This window comes from Canis lupus, chromosome 17 (genome assembly GCF_003254725.2).
Source record: "Canis lupus dingo isolate Sandy chromosome 17, ASM325472v2, whole genome shotgun sequence".
Classification (NCBI taxonomy): domain Eukaryota; kingdom Metazoa; phylum Chordata; class Mammalia; order Carnivora; family Canidae; genus Canis; species Canis lupus.
In genome coordinates this window covers 56,232,092-56,249,797 of record NC_064259.1, presented here as the reverse complement: position 1 = coordinate 56,249,797, position 17,706 = coordinate 56,232,092, and the positions used below count along the sequence as shown (strand labels likewise).

Sequence of the window (17,706 nt, the reverse complement as noted above, 5' to 3'; positions counted from 1 at the left end):
CCTGTGATTGGGGCACAGGTGAGCCTGTGCCCCTGGACCATGAACTTCACCCATATCTTTCTGGTGTCTCTCACCAGTATCCTCCTCTCTCCCTTGTGGTTGGGACTGGATGCCTAGAGGGTGGCCAGAGTTGAGCATTTCTCTTCTCTATGTAGGTTAGGCTCTGGTAAATAGTTTTTCCTGATGGTGGGCCTTTTTAAGACTAGAATGCTGTGGCATATTTCAAAATGGTTCCTTGTTTTCTCCCCAGGCTGGAAACACGAGGAGGTTTTTCTTTGCTAGTTGCTATGAAGAGTTCCTGGTAGAGCTCTTGGAAGGAAAACTTACACAAGTGTGGGAGCCCCCTATGACTAGGTTCCCCTGGAGTTTCTAACTCTCATACTTGTCCAGATTGAGCCTCTAGCAGTTGGTCAATTATAATCAGTTTTTCTGACTTGCACTATTCCTGCAGGAGTTTGTGCTCATGGTTTTCTCCTGTAAGTTTTGATTCTTAGTATCTTTCTGTCTATCTCTTCAATTCTGGGCGAAAGTGGTTTGCTCTGTGACCTCATTTCTCTGACACATCCAAGAAGAGTTGTTGGCTTTTCAGTTGTTCAGGTCTAAGCTCCTTACATGCTGGCTCAGAAACTGGACTGGAAGTCCATTGATGATGATATCTTTATCTCCGTCATTCCTTCTGTATGTATTAGTTGACCTTCTAGTGCAGGAGGAGCTTTTATTTTTTATTAGTTACCTAAGTGAAATGTTTATGTATTTATGCATTTGTTTATTTAAATAGTCTCTTAGACTCATAGGTTCCTATATTATTTAATGGATTATAACCTGTTCTTATTTATGTTGATACTCAGATCACTCCTGACTTGGCCAGTGGAAGTCTTTTGGATGAACTCCCACACCAGGCTTCCCACTCAGTGAGGAATCTGCCTCTCCCTCTGCCCTTTCCTCTGCTTGTGATCTCTCTCTCTCTCTCTCTCTCTCATATTCTCTCTCCCTCTCAAATAAATAAATAAAATCTTTTAAAAATATATATTTAAAAATGTTTAGGAAAAGTGAGGTCTGCTTTGTATATGCTTTGCATATTCTTGTATACTTTGACATGTTCTCATTTTTCATTGAGCACTTTCTTACTTTCTGATGCAACAAGATGTTCCAGATGAGTCTTGCACTTTTCAAGCTCCATCTCTAGAACAATATTATTAAATTTTAGTTCATTAACTCCTTTCTTTTTTTGGAGAGGTTATTCTAGCTGAAGACAGAGATTGGATTCCATGTCATTTTAAAAAAAATGTTATTTATTTATTTATTTGACAGAAAGAGAGAGAAAGAGGACAAGCAGGGGTAGTGGCCAGCAGAGGGAGAGGGAAAAGCAGGCTCCCCACAGAGCAGGGAGCCCAATGCAGGGCTTGATCCCAGAATGCTGGGATCATTACCTGAGCTGAAGGCAGCTGCTTAACCAACTGAGCCACCCAGACGCCCTCCATGTCATTTGTTACGTTCATTGTACTAGGCAGCATGTTCCAAATGTGACATCATCAGCATTTCCTATAAAAAGGTGTCATCAGTTAGTCTTCTTTGAATCCATTGTTCTGCTTTGGTTTATTTAGCATTTCAGGCCTGGGTATAATTTGCACAGGTGCATTGATATATCATTTTGACATTTTGACTGATATATATATTTGACCAAATAAAGCATGCTTTATTTGGGTGTGTTCGTTAAGAACTGCAACTAAAACTGACAGTTAATATATCTAGTGATGGCTGGTTCTGGGCTTAGTCTTTGTTGATTCTCTAGGGCATAAAATATGGTCCCTGCTCCCAAGTCATTTATATTCTAGTAGGGAAGACAAGAAGAGCCTACACTAAGCCATGACAAATGCCACATGAAAGTATATAAATCACCACTGCATTATATGGGTGCCAGTAGTAAGTCTGTGCTAATTCTTATGGATGAGGATGGAGAAGGCAAGCAAGACCTAGGATAAACTCTGAACATTTACCTTGCCTAGAAAGATGAACTGTTTCATAGATGACCTTTTACACCTGGGCTATAAATCTCAATGGGACACAGATAGGGAAGAATGGGCTGCTGTAACAAAGTCTTGGGTCTCACTGAATTTCCATACATAAGCATTCCTTGGAGCCTAGACCAGGATCATGGAGTTGAAGTAGGATAGCATGACCTATGACATTGTCTGCCTTTATTCACTCCCAATTATCCTAGAGCAAGGAACTCTGAGTCTTTGTAAAATTGCTCTTGAGAATGATGTTGCCAGACTCTTGCAGAGAGAATATTACCTAGCAGATAAGCATGCCAAGGTTTTTTTCTGGCCCAATAATTTTATATCTCCATACTGTCTGTACTTTAGGTTGTAAATGCCTTGGGGCAGAGCCCCTTATTTTACTTATTGGCATCTCCCATTGTGTCTGTCTACGAATTATTCATTGATTGATTGCTTTTCTGAAATAACTCCAATTGTTTTGGGATGTGTAACATGGGAGATACAGTAATGAGATGTATTGAGTTGTGTAAATATAAAGCTTTCTTATGTGTGTTAGCTTAGTCTTGTGGCCCTGGAGTGGCTCTATAGTTCCTTGTAGAAGCAAAATCACTGTAGCAGTTCCAGACCTCACTTTTCCTAAACATTTTTAAATATATATTTTTAAAAGACTTTATTTATTTATTTGAGAGGGAGAGAGAATATGAGAGAGAGAGAGAGAGAGAGAGAGAGATCACAAGCAGAGGAAAGGGCAGAGGGGGAGGCAGATTCCTCACTGAGTGGGAAGCCTGGTGTGGGAGTTGATCCCAGGACCCTGGGATCATGACCTCAGCTGAAGGCAAATGCATAACCAACTGAGCCATCCAGGTACCCAAAACATTTTTTTAAGCACATTGTTCTTTATTTAAAAAGCAGATGGCCTTTTAAAAGAAAGGAGCTCCTATATATTGAAAAGTCTCCTTTAAATAAAATGAAAACTATGACCGAGATGATCTTCAGTATTGAACTGTAGGCAAACTTAAAGCAAGAGAGGCCTTCCTGGCAACCCTAAAATAAAAGCAGACAGGTGACTTCTCTGCTGCCCATGAAGATGGCTCCTGGAAAGATGGTTTACATTCTTTATGCTCCCTTCTTGGGCCTTACTCTTGGGCCAGTGAAGCCTGAAGCTTAGTGTCTTATAATTCTTCCAGCCAAGGAGGCCTTGGGACTCTGCCCTCTTAATGGCAGTGGTAGGTTCTGGTAGAACACCAAGGCTCTACTGAACAAGGAACTATCAAATCATGCAGTGCTTACAGCTGGAATGCCTGTGTGCATCAATGTTGGAAACCAGAGTTGGATTAAGGAAATCCCCCACCCTGAAATGAATATTGGCTTGAGTTATCCAGCCCAGAAATATTTCATGTCTTTGAGATTTGCTGGTAGGCCACGCTTGCCTCAAGTTAAAGGGTCAGATTTTCCCGTAAGCACTTGAGCTCTCTTGCTATTTTGGGTAATCACCTCTTCACACACATATGCTTAATAAGGAGCCGGAGCATAGGGAGTTTTGTCAACTTTGTCCTGTGTTGCATTAGGATCCTTCCTTGGCCAAGTGAATGTTCTTGATGAGTTTGCCTCCTTCTGTGATCATGTTGTAGGGCTTTTGATTAGACATTGTTGTCTGTAATTCATCCCCATGTTAACAGGCATTCCTCCAAGTGACGACAAGATCTGGACTGCAGTGGATGATGGCTCTCCCCTGGGATCTCCTGGGGACAGGCTGGTGCTTTTAGAACTGCCGTGTGCCTTGATCTTAATTTATCTGTTGTATTCAGTATCATTGGAAGCTGGGAAAAGGCCAAATACCTGACCTCTGTTCCAGGGCTGTGATATTGCACCAACTCCAAGCTTCCTTTGATCCTGGGTTTGGCAAGCCCAAGTAGGGGACTCCTTGGTCCCCAGAGGTTCATCTGACTTTGTCCATTTGTGACATTTAGTCTTAAAATTATAATTTGACTTGACTGCAGATTGGAGAAAAAGAAGGCTTTGCCAGTATGCCAGAAAGTAGCTGATCAGACTGAGGCTTTTCCAAGTGTTCACATGAAGATTAGTGATCCCCCAGTCATCACCTGGCTGTCATGTGACAACTCTTGAGAGCTAGGACTTTGGGCTTTGTTTGGCCTTTCTGGTAATAAGACTTGGAAAGGTGGACAAAGCCATTATAGACAGGCTATAGTGTTCATGTTAAGGCCACTCCCACTCCAAATACAGACCACTTCTTGGCCTTTTTAATTTTAGAGCTTTTATATAGAATGAATTCAGATTTGCTGAAATAATGTCTACCTTTGTAGGGGGCAAGAAAATATTCACCAATTTTTATTGAAAAAAATCTCATGGAGAGAATTACTGTCTTACATAAGCATGAAGGCCAATAAACTGGAAAGGAAAAAGAAAGAAAAATGTGAAACAACCTTATGTGTGAAATATTAGTGCTGAGTTAGGAAGACAGGAGTTTAAGACAATTCCCATATGTGTAGCATCATACATATTATGGGCACACAGCTTTTCTCCTGCATCTTCCATTCCCATCTGAAACCTTATTGTGTGAACTGCAAAATAGTGAAACTGCATTTTAAAATGTGTTTTATAATTAGAAGCAGTGGCCTTGATGAATTTTGTCACAAAATTAAGTCTTAAAGAGAACAGGCTGAAAGCCAATTGCTAGCAATGTGGAAAAATGTCAGGATTGGGTCTTTGTACTTAAAAAAAATGAAGTGCCTCTCTTTCTCCCAACCTCTTTTCAGGGCTGCTTTCTCTGTTTCTATACTGCTCTAAAATGCTTGAACTGAGGGTAGATCTAAATAGCTGGGGATGTACCATTCCTTAAAGTGGTAAGAGCCTTTTCCTGGTGGTGTCCTGTGCTTGGTGTTCTGAGACAGCAGAATTTCAGGTAAAAGAAGTCTTGGATTTCTGTTGTTTTTTGTTTGTTTGTTTTTGTGGGCTCTAGGGCAGTTTCCTGGACAAGAAAAAAGTCTTTGTCAGCCTTCCCAGAGCCAAAGAGTAACTATGGAGCCTCCTATGGCTAGCCCACCTGGGAAGTTCAGCCATACTTCGTGTGGGCACACAGTCTGGACATTTGTAGATGTTCAAGGCTATGTTAGGGTAGGCTGCCAAGGAGACAGAGGGGTTAAACACCTGGCACTACTGGTTGGCTCCAGGATTGTAACAAGGCTTAGAAAAAGAGAGTGCCTAACAAGTTTGCCTCTCGGTAATGGCCCATTCGAGAACTGGGAGTCTTGGTTTCAGTCTGAAGACCCTGTTGCTTTCAAGCACAGAAAAATTGCGCTCCTTGTAGCACACTTACATCATCTGCCACCACAGCCCTACATTCCTAGGAGCTGAAGAAACTGCTCAAGAGTCCCATTCAGATATTCAACACAGCTGGGGACAGGGCCCTCTCCCACATGCAGCAGGGACAGCACAGAAGAGAGAACCCCTTAGGGGCTGTAGGTCTGGAGAACCAGCAAGACTCAAGTAGGCATAGGAAGCACTCACATCGCGCCAGTGACCTTTGGGAGTGTGTGCTGCAAATTGGCAGGGAATGGAGCAGGAAGCTATTTTTTACCAGGCCAATGGTGACTTTCATGTTTGCCCCCCAAGATCAAAAACAATGAGGTGTTGCAACCAAGGCTATGAGGTGGAGTAGAACATGGCACCTGTGGTTGCAGCAAAGTGAACTTTAATGACTGCCAAGGAGAGCTCAAGAGCCATTTGGAGACCCTGCCCTGCAAAGGGGGAGGACCAGAGCTTGGGATTTGACAGATCTCCTGCCCCAGGTTTAGAGCCAATGATTGGTATTATTGTTACTCAGAACTTGTCAAGTGGCCTTTCTCCTACTGCAAGAAGGGGGAGCCACCCAGCTTACTCCTATTCCTTAGCAGAGAAACATCCCTGATTCTTATTCAGGGGGACTGCATGTGAGCAGCTGACTGTGCGTGGAACTCCACTGAAGTCAATGTTGGGCTTTACTAAGAACTTAGAATACCTAGCCAAGCAGAGACAGTATCTCCTATCAATGGAGACATAAACTCACCATTAATTTGTTATCCTCTGACAGCTGGAATTCGGACATTTCTAGTCTTTGGGTAAGGAAAATTGTTTCTCTGTTGTCAAGGAAATTTATTCCAAACTAGGTGTTTTCTGACGTTACGGATATAATTTTTTTCCTAGTCATTTGTTTTCTGGAATATTCTATCTGATTGTATATGGCTAGATGACATCTGAACAGTGTAATGATTTCATCTGTTCTTAAAAATTTGCATTTGCTATAGTGTGAAAATGGCTCATGGGTGCTACCTTTCTTTGGGTGGCATAAATGCTAACACTTATTCAGAGTGCCAGTGTGACGTGCTAGGCTTTCCTGTTTTGACTGCCTCTTTTGGCAAAGACCCAAGGTCCCACAGACTGATGTTGAGAATGACCCACCAGGTCCTCCAATGAGAAATATGTCGCACACTGTGCTTTAATACCAGCAAGCATTGAGCAGTTGAAGCTGTTCTTTCTTACTCTTCTTGGTAATAATGTTTGAACTCTGTCTGGTGTTCTGATTAAAGCTTACCTGTCGGATGGTGAAGGGCAGGCTCATAGTTATCAAGGTATGAGTATCAGATATTAAAAAAAAAACCCCAAAATAGTAGCAGCAAAATCACATCAGAGGTTACACAGCTCAGGCCAATGCCACTGAACAGGCTTTCTGGGAAGGTCTCAGGCTTGGCACAATATGTGGAGTTTGAGGGAAGGTGCTCATGTGTCTTCTGCTGAAGTTGGCAGGTACTTCATTGGTCCATCATGGCTCTGGCCTCCTTAAATTATGTTCAAGGCTAAAAATGAGACCACGTCATGTGGGCTTCTGCCCTAAAGATGCATTTGGAGAGAGGTCTCCTTTATGCCAGTGGGTTTTGATTCTGCAACAGGCAGCTTCATCTTGGGTCTTTTATCCTCAATCCTTTTGAGAAGTGTCTCGGTGGAGAATAAGATGTGGCCTTGCCTGATGAAGCTGTGGAGGAACCTGTCCTTCACCAGCCATGTATGCCCAGCCCTCAAGGCTGTGAGACTGTTACAACCAAGTGATACTTTGTTTCTTAAGGCTTTTTTCTTTTTTTTTTTGGAAGTCGTGCCCCTTTTTCCTTGACCCTTCTTTCCCACTCCTGCCAGTCGTGCCATTTGGCCAGAATGTACCAAATTAAAAGTTAAGTATTTTATTGTGTACTTATGCTAAGGGATGGCATTTCTTTTTTTTTTTAAGATTTTATTTATTTATTCATGAGACACACACAGAGAGAGAGAGAGAGAGAGAGAGAGAGAGAGAGAGGCAGAGACACAGGCAGAGGGAGAAGCAGGCTCCATGCCAGGAGCCCGATGTGGGACTTGATCCTGGGTCTCCAGGATCAGGCCCTGGGCTGCAGGCGGCGCTAAACCGCTGAGCCACCCCGGCTGCCCAGGGATGGCATTTCAAGACAGATGTTATCTCCATCTATATGTTTTAAATGCAAATGTATTTCAAAAGCCACAGAATGGGATATTTGAAATTATGACTGTCTTAGAGGTCATAGAAAAGAAGTTTTTTTTTTTTTAAGGTTTTAATTTATTTATTTATGATAGTCACACACACAGAGAGAGAGAGAGAGAGAGAGAGAGAGGCAGAGACATAGGCAGAGGGAGAAGCAGTCTCCATGCACCAGGAGCCCGACGTGGGATTTGATCCCAGGTCTCCAGGATCACGCCCTGGGCCAAAGGCAGGCGCCAAACCGCTGCGCCACCCAGGGATCCCCATAGAAAAGAAGTTTAAGGCCATTCTTGCCAGGCACCTGGGTGGCTGAGTGGTTGAGCATCTGCCTTTGGCTCAGGTTGTGATCCTGGGTTCCTGGGATCGAGTCCTGCATCAGGCTCCCTGCAGGGAGAGCCTTCTTCTCCCTCTGCTTGTGTCTCTGCCTCTCTCTCTGTGTCTCTCATGAATAAATAAATAAAATCTTAAAAAAAAAGACCATTCTTGCCTTGAGGTTTGTTTGGAGATTGTGTGAACTGCACTGAGAGATATGGAGAGGCCTGAACTGTGGATCACAGTTCAAAGAGTCTGTGTTTTCCCTTCTATGTGCTCCTGGCACTCAGGGTCCTAACAATCTAGACCATGTCATGCCACTGAGCCAGTGCTGCCTGAGAGGCAGAAAAAGTAGCAGCTGCTTCTGTTACGATCAGCCTCAAAGACGGAGGCTAAGGACCTCACTGCTAGGTCCCTGCCAAGGCCTTTGGCTTTCTTAAATGACTTGATCACACACTGATGTTTCAAGGCTGGGTGCTCCCCAGCTGGAGCCCTGAAAATGCTTACATGGCATCCCTAGGGAAGGAAACTAACTTGAAAGAAACTCCCACAAAGTAAATCACCAGGACTGGATGGTTTTCATCCAAGAGTTGGGGAAGGAAATGAAGTGTGAAATAGCACAGATACTGATGAAGACATTAGTTCTCCATTAAAACCACAACTGTGTCAGAGCAGAGGAAGTTTGCTAACATGATGACCGTATTGCTACAGGAGAAAGAGTAGTGGCCTATCTGTTGCCTTTAGAAATCCTGGTCCACTTGGAAAGAATGGCGCAAGACATGAACAATAACACATAGCCTTTATTCCCCTCAAGCAGGTAAGAGGGACAGCGTGCTGATTCATGTGTGACAGCATTTTAGTAGAAACCTTGGAAAGAATATAGTAGTGAATATGCAGCACATAGGCTGCTATCCCCCACCTCTGTGCTCATGGCAGACATCACTAATCAATCTGGCGCTCTTTCCTTTGAGCTTGGATTGGGCCTCATACTCCTCAGTTTTGTGCACCTGACTCCCACCATCAAATGACCAGAGTTGATATATGTGTTAAAACTCACTTTCCCTTCTTGCTTAATGGAGTGTATTTTAGTATGGACCACAATAGTTCATAATTAAATTATAATGACAGAAGGAAGTCTTTCACAGGTAGTTTAGTTCAAAAGCATGACAAGAAACATTCTTTCTTCTAAAGGCTAAGTTAGCAGAACATCCATCTCCATGGGTAAATAGTTTTGTGAGAACTGAATCCAGATGTGCAATCTCAACTCAAACCACAGTAGGGTCTTTCTGGAGGGAAGAGAAGTCACTTCCTCTGTGGCAACAAGCAGTATGCTCCAGAAATTCCTTTGAGGAATGAGAATAGCAGCATCCTTCATTAGGCATTTCCTCACAGAGTTTGTAAATGTTGTCGAGTCCTGCCTTCATAATGACTCAGTGGGGCAAAGAAGTGAGGTATGTTTTGAGAGAAGAGCTTCACGGAAACCCAGAGAGAAGGGAGACAGGAATGTTGGACCCTAGAGAAGCCGAGTAACTCTATGGAGAACTTGCAGTTTCTCTGGGATGGGCCTTTATTTCACACTAAGGGGGCAGAAGGACAGTTCTGCTGCAGGTCTGTGAATCCCATGGGTTATCCACAAAACATTTTATCATTGGAGTGAACAAACTTCCTGTCACTGATAATGACTGACTATAATAACTGTCCTACAGCCCAGTTATAAAGCAGTTTGTGATGGAACAGATATCCTGGAGTACATAATGTAATCTGATCATTTAAAGACAACTATCTGCCTGCCCTCATTAGGGTATGGGCTGTTTTTCTTGATCAGTGAAAAAAACGCCACACACTTTGATTAACAGAGAATGAGAATATAGTAAAATGCATGCAAAGCCTGGGAGAGACCCAAACTGTACCGTGATTTCTCACTGATAATTCAGGATCTTGCCATGTTGCAGGGTCATTACTGGGGTAATGACCAGGTGTTGCAGCTTAGGGGTCATGGCAGCAATGATGCAATGGGATCCATTGGTCAGCAGACCTGGTTACTGATTCTCCTTACCATTAGGTACCACCCTGACACCTTGCTCAGATCTAGCAAAATCATAGGTCATGGGATGAGATGCCGGGGAAGGCATTTTGCCTAGATCTTTGCCTCAAGGAGCTAGGGATTCTCATCAAGTCCATTTTAAAAGGAGGCAGTAGTTGCTTAGTGAGAGTAAGTTAAGTGCACGAGGTGGGGAGGCATGGGGGAGTGAGAGGAGAGAGAGTGGGCTTCCAGCCAGCAGACCTTCTCAAATTACCACTTTGCTTCTGAGCCTCAGTTTCCTAACTTTACTGGGCGTGGACAAATAAATGTAGGTTTAGCATCCTGTTAGGAGCACAGGGAGAAATCTCTGTGAAGAGATGAAACGTAGTGCTGATGACTTGTATTTGGAAGGCACCTTATAGTTGATAAAGTGCTTTCATCTGCATTATGTCACCCTGCTGAGGACTCCTCGAGTGGGGTAATAAGCAGTGGGATTCCTTAGCCACTTTCTATGGATGCCTTAGCTGCTACTGAGCGGATGAGATGGCTTCCTCAAGGTCACAGCAAGGTCAGAGCCAGGGCGCAAACTCCTGCCTCCTGGTTCTGAATCCAGGGTTCCTTTGACCACAGAATGATAGATAATGGAGAGTTTACTCTATTTATCATTCACTTTTGTGACAGAAGAGTCTTCAGCGTCACAGCTTGGTAAAAATAGACTGTGAGAGCAAAGAGGTTCTCAGTAGCAAACAAACTGAGCTCACCAAAATGTTCTCGTGGGCAGGCTCGGTTGCCATGGCCTTTAGAAAAGCCTTGGCAGTCCCACAGCAGGCGGTGTCACCTACTCACTGTGCCCAGCCTTCCCTGAGGAGCTGCCTCTTGCCGGCACTGCCCTAGAGGACACAGGGCAGCGGGTGAGGGGTGAGGGCTGGGAGTAGGGTTTCTTCTGAGGTATGGGAACTACTGACCTGGAGCCCAGCCCTGGTGAGGGGGCCACACTGTGTGTCCCACAGTAGCAAACTTACTGGGGTTTTGGTACATGTGAAGAGAAACAGCCTAGGGAGCCTGAGGTTCCTTTGCCACCGAGGATTTTCTGAGTGGCAGGGCAAGAGGAGGGTGAGGGAGTATGAAGAGCAAAAGCAGCAAGGCTGAAGACAAGGCCTCATTTTTGTTTACTTAAAGATAATTTTTAATTCCCCCTACCTTACCAAATGATCTGTCTGATTTATTTATTTATTTATTTATTTATTTATTTATTTATTTATCTATTTATTTATAGAGATTTTATTTGAAAGGAAGAGAGTGATTTAGAGAGAGAGAGAGCACAAGCAGGGGCAGAGGCAGAGGCAGAGGGGGAAGGAGAAGCAGGCTCCCCGCTAAGCAGGGATCCTGACTCGGGGCTCCATCCTGGGACTCTGGGATCATGAACTGAGCTGAAGGCAGACACTTAACCAACTGAGCCACCCAGGTGCCCCAGATATGGACTAAAATTAAAATAAAAACATTTATACATACATATATATGTGGTTAAAATACAGATAATTAAGGAATAAGGAACCATACAGAGAAAGTTTAATGCTCCCAGAGAAACACAACCACTTTATCCTTGTAAGGGAGACAAAGAATGCATTTTTGTGAAGAAGCACCACTAGTATTCTATGTCGTTTTTTGAATATTTCCCTTGTTGAAAATATCTGGCAAAGGGGAAATGCTTTACATTACAGCAGAAGAACTTAGAAATTGGACAGTTTCCCCACTTGAGAAAGCCTATCAAACCAGTGGCCCTCATCCTTTTAAAGTCATCGGTTGCTTTAAGAATCCCATAAATACCATACATTCTCTTCCCAGAGAAATGCAAGCTCTTTCAAATTTAACTTATGACTTTAGGTCATATAAACCCCCAAAGCCCATCCACTGACATTAGGTTAATAACCTTTTCATTGAGAAAATTAGAAATTAATATTTTATGAACAACTTTTCCTTTGCAAAAAGATTTACTGCATGCAACTGAGATGTTTATAATTAAAATGTAGGTATACAGCCAATGTCACACAAAATATTCTGATTTCTGTGAAGTTCCATAGCCTACAACATTTAGTGTTTTATATATATACATATATTTTTTAAGTAAGCTCTACACTCAGCATGGTGCTCTAACTCACGACCCTGAGATCAAGAGTCATATGCTCCACTGACTGAGCCAGCCAGGTGCTCTCACATTCACTTATAATTTTATCTTACTTTTTTATTGTTTTTTTTTAAAGATACTGTGTAGTGTGTACTCCAATGTAATTTGTATCTGATAATACATGTGATATTTGGTATAATAAGGAAAATCTGCCTTCACTGTTAAATCAATTTTGATTATACATAGAATATGGTTATAAAGTAATATTTTAATATATACAACAGCCCACATGCCATCAATAAGATCTCATCCTTCAGACTTGTGAATTCTGGGAAAAAATTACTTCCACATGTTCCTAAAACTACTTAAGATTTTTGACTAGTTGGTGGTCTATTGATTCTAAATATCTGACCTGTCAAAACTCCATCTTTAAACTCCACTGATGCATAGAGGCTTGGAATTAGCCAGGGCTGAATTTATTACAGAACAAAGGGAGGTGATGATTAACACACCCATCTGAGCAGTAGGGGGGAAAATAATCCTTGAATGGATTAGATGCCATGATCCTAAAACCACATTCTCTGAGTGTTGGGTCCTTGCCCAGAAACGGGGAGAGGCCAAACACTGATGCCTTTTAAATGACAGGATATCTCCATGGGACTCTGGTCAGGGACACTGGCACAGAGAGTTGAGGGTGAATAGGGAAAGTCTTTTTTTCTAGTAGAGTTGAGGACTAGACTCATTCCATGTGCAGTAACCCTCAAAAATGATGGCCTACCCAATTAGTGTTATACAATTACCAGTCTGCCTGACTGGGTGGAGATTACATTAGAGTATAAATAAAAAAGTTTTTGTTGCTGTTGTTGTTTTTGAACCAGTAACAGGGAATAACTTACAATTTTTTTAAGACTCCAGTAGGCTATTTTCAAGATGGGCACAGGGGCTGCCACAAAGATGAAGTGAATTACTATGTTCTGTCCCCCAAGAAGTTAAGAGTCCTAGGCAGGCTCTCCCTGTTCACTGGCAATATTTGGTAGATTCTGTGCATTCCCAGGATAGAATTCTAGGGACATTTATGTTTGTAAGAATAGTCCATGGACAGACCACTAAACCCATTTTCTGATAGATTTTCCCATTATTCTCTCTTTCCTCCAACATGTCTTGTAAGCTTTATAAAAAGTCTGGATTTTTAAAATAGCATGATATAATAGCATTGATGGAGATTGAATCTCTGAGAGAGGCCTCTAGCAGGTGGGTACCCTCCTGAGAAGGAAACAGACCATTAGGAAAGTCATCTTGACCCCCATTCTCTGGAAGGAATCACAAGCCCAGGTGCTCAGGAAATCTCCTGTCACTCTGAGATGGGCTGGGACACGGTGCCATGTCAGAAGCTTCTAAATACGGTTCAGGCTGGGTCATCATGACAGATGCTGAACTGGCACCACGACGGGGATTGAAGTGGGAACTCTGTCAGTGCTTAAATGCCACAGCCCCTGAGCTCCAAGTCTTCCTGGGTCGGGACAGGGAGAGGCATGGCAGAGCCTTCTGGGGAGGAGGGTAGGAGCAACGTTGGCAAGGAAATCCTGCTGCCTCAGTGACACCACCACTCCTTCGGAAAGCAACAGACACTCAGCAACAACACACCAGCTATTTTAGAAGCTGTCAGTTTCTGAATTGCTGACACACTTGGAGGACACTGTTTCTTCAAGAGTCATTCTGACCAAGGTAGGTAGGCCTGGGGAAAAAGAGAAGTGTGCTGTAGCCAAGGTGTTGGCCGAGGAATGGGTGGAGTTAAATGATCTGGGCAAGATTACTCAAGGAGTCAGGAATGGAGTTAGGAATAACATGTTGACTTTGGGATTCCCAAATCAGCCTTTACACAGAGGACAGTGTTAGGCAATCCCTTAACTTGCCCCACCCTCTTCTTGACCATCACCAAATTCTACCCTAGGGTAAGCATCCTTTGACAACCCATTCTCTTCTGGGGAGGGCTTTAGAGGGGAAAAAGAAGGCTGGAGAAGACAGAAGGGGAGCTTTTCCTGGAGGGTTCTGGGGACTTGGGATATGAAGACGGGATTCCAAATCTGGTAAGCATCTCAAGCTGGTGGTGAATTGTAAATATGCCATGAATGTGGTTAATCCAGGGTGTTTATTTCACTCTCAACACTTGCTCTGTACCCCAAAGTGGATTCTTTTCCCACATCAAAGCATTTGGCTTTAGAATTTCTGAAGGAAGTGTAGCACAGTGGTTGAGTTCAAGCTTTGGAGCATGACTGAGTCCTTCTTTCTGGTAGTTCTGGGTGGGTTACACTGGGCCGGTCACCTTGGCTAAGTCTCAGCAATAGGGTTATAGTGCCCAGCTCTCAGACCTTATCCCCGTGTTCCCTGGGAGACTCCCTTAAGCTCTAGATCTTTCCTGCCTCCTTACTGTGTATTTTCCCTAGCCTGAGCCAGAGGGTGAGGGCTCTTGACAAGGGCATTAATTTAGAATTAGGGGATGCTACAGCCTTCTGGCTCTTTCCTGTGTTCCCCCCTTTCTTGTGGAACAGTACCCTTGGATTGCTTCTCCAGCCAAGATTGATCTATCTGCTTCTCTGCTCAAGGTTAGGTTTTGCTTCCTCAGCCCCATTTCCTTACTGAAGGTCCAACATACGCCTTTGCTCAGTGGTATTCCCCATTATCTCTTCTTTCAGATTCTAGTCATTTTCCTTCTCAATAGTGTGGTGGCCACTGTGGACCAGGAGAGCATCACACAGGCAGACCCACACAAAAGTAGCCTTTCTTAGCTGACATTTTTACTGTTTCTTTGCTTTCTTTCCTTCTGCCTTTCTGCCATTTCTTGTAACACCATTCAGTTTTGATGGTTTCTGCTCCAGGCCCTGAATTATTTTCTTCACCATGTGATCTTTTCCTGCTCTACATTTTCTTTATTAGGATTTCCTTTTCTCTATTTGAAAGAACACAAAGCTTCTTTCTCTCTCTTAGATATGGACAGGGAAGTGATTGGGAAAAGATCTAACCCTTGCGGTCACTCACCTTTCCAAATGATATAAGGAACTAACATTTAATATACTCCTGTTGTGTTCCAGGGGCTTTACTGAGAGTTATTGGAATCTCTATTTTAGATGAGGAAATTGGCCAGGAAAGGTTAAGTCACTTGCTCAGTCATACATCTAAGTCTGTGTGATCCAAAGAAGGACTGTACTTTACCCCCTTCCTGGCTGCATCTCTGAAAACCCTGCTTTACTGCAGATAGCACAGACCCTAGCTGAATGGGGGTGTACAGGGGGCAGGAGTCATTCTGTTTCTGAAGGAGAGGGCTCGTGTGCCACACTACTTCTCCCTCAGTATCACCATCTCTAGTACTTGAAGGCCTTACTCTTTTCCCCATTTTTATCCTCATGACCGCTGGCACCTTGTCTTCTTGAGTTTCTATGGAGGTGAGTTAGTGTCTGAACATTTCTCAGATGCTTGGCAGGGAGTGCTACTCACAGAAATGACTGAATTCACTGAACTCATTTGAAGCCCATGAATGACCTCAGGTCAGACCTTGTCAATCAGCTTAACACAACTCAGTCATGGAGGAAAAGTGTGGGTGGGATTCCAATAATGCAGGTTACACACAAAAGTGACTCTGTTGGGATTAAATTGGGAACATGGCATTGAGTGAAGATACCTCTTTACCAGAGGTGTATTGGTCTCTGGAAGAAGATCGGAAGATGAATAGCATTCACATTTCTCCCTCTGGCTTCAGTCTACGTTCCAGCTCTTTGGTCACATCTCTCCTCTTGCCTTGCTAAACATAGCATTTAATACATTTATGTATTCAACAAGACCAATATTTTATTGAATGCATTGTAGGTGCCAGGCACTGTCCCAGGTGCTGAGGATATCAGAGGACTAATGCAGATGTGTTCTGAATTGCTATTCTCTAAACCTGTCTGGTAGACTTTACTGCCATGCCTCTGCCGTAAAGTTCCCTTTTCCTGAAGATCCTTCTCCTTTCCCCATTTCTGCCTTTTTATCTTACAGACCTTCCTTCATTAGTTCCAGAAAAGACCACTGGACTGGAAGAGATTCTTCTCATCTCTAAACTCTCATAGCATTCTATTGATATTTCTCTTAGATAATAGTACATTAAAATTACCATTTATCTCTCCCTTTTACTACTGATAAGGTATTTGCATAAACATACATGCTTTGTTAGTGATTCACACAATAGGTACTAGTGATATCCTCATTTTACAAATGATAAAACGAAGACATCAGGAGGTTAAGTGACTTGTTTAAGATTAGGCAGTTGGAAAGGAAGAGGTGAACTTTAGAACTTGGTGTTTTTCGTTCCAAATTCCAATCCCCAGTGTGCTATGTGCCATGTTGGATTTTGACTGTTCTACTTTTATTAGATTATTTATTGACCTATACTGTCTCCTAGGTGATTTTGTGAGTTCCTGGAAACAGAGAACACATCTTATTCAATGTTGTGCCCCTCAAAGTACCTAGTACATCTCTAGGTCCAAGCTAGTTAATCAATAATTATTTGCTGAATAAATAAATGATTTATCAAATGGATGGATTTAGAAGATTATTGGGGAGGTTGTTACATAGTTTCCAGCCATGTAGTTCTCTTATAATCATTGAATAGGATGGTTTTGGGGCACCTGGGTGGCTCAGTGGTTGAACATCTGCCTTTGGATCAGGTCGTGATCCCTGGGTCCTGGGATTGAGTCCTGTATCAGGCTCCCCACAGGGAGCCTACTTCTTCCTCTGCCTACATCTTTGCCTCTCTCTTTGTGTCTCTCATGAATAAATAAATAAAATCTTAAAAAAAATAAATGGGATGGTTCTCTATGTTTGGCATGATATGTTGGGTTTTAAACTTAGTGTAGCTGGTGGTCTCTTGAGTATAATTTGAAGGGAATTTCATGTTCCTGGTTGTACTCAAATGTCTATCCAGTTACATGTTTGTTTATTTATTTGTTTGTTTATTTTCAGTTTCATGTTCAAAATTGCCATCTCCAGGGATGCCTGGGCGGCTCACCAGTTGAATGTCTGCCTTTGGCTCAGGGCATGATCTCGGAGTCCAGGGATCTGGTCCCATGTCAGGCTCCCTATGGGGAGCTTGCTTCTCCCTCTGCCTATGTCTCTGCCTCTCTCTGTGTCCTCATGATTAAAATTGCCATTTCCAAGGGCACTGTCTCTGGATGTTAAATTATGCTTATTTTTTGGAAGTTGGCTGTTTATTTCTTCCCCTTTTGTGTATTAGCATGAATTTGTTTATTTATTGGTGCTCAGTGAGAATATCATAACAAGGTATAAGGCAAGTTCTTCTAGAGCATATAGGGGAAGGGCTCCTTCTCACTTCATGGAAATTAAAAGACCACTATGGCAGATGACGATTGTGCTATGGCAATGGGCAGGGTGGTGGTGGGAGGTTAGAAGTAGTTGTGGTTGCAAAGAGTAAACAAGAACTGGCTTGGGGATGAGCTAATGTGTCACTTCATCCAGAAAACATGCCAAGAGCCTCAAGGAGGGGCCTGTGTTGACAGCTGCTGGCTCAAAATTGACTGGTAAATCTTGAAGACCACCCTGTCAATTAGGATCAACTTTTGGAGGACCTCTGGTATAAGAGGTGTTTAGATTGAATATTGCCATGTGGCTTGTGACCAATTTTTTATTTATCCATTTATGCATTTTCTAAGCCAAA

The 17,706-nt window shown here is 42.9% G+C and overlaps 1 protein-coding gene across 6 annotated transcripts in view; it reads left to right on the top strand.

Annotated features, from left to right (window-relative positions):
* TBX15 (T-box transcription factor 15) overlaps positions 1 to 17,706 on the top strand; it is a 110,280-nt gene that overhangs the window by 33,979 nt on the left and 58,595 nt on the right. The window contains exon 1 of one of the 6 annotated variants that reach the window (XM_025453375.3): positions 13,468 to 13,724. The exons of 4 other annotated variants lie outside the window; for them this stretch is intronic. The gene's annotated coding sequence lies outside the window, so the exon portion shown is untranslated. Of the gene's footprint in view, positions 1 to 13,467; positions 13,725 to 13,944; positions 14,087 to 17,706 lie in introns of those variants that run through there. One more of the 6 variants, XM_035700772.1, reaches the window with a different exon arrangement.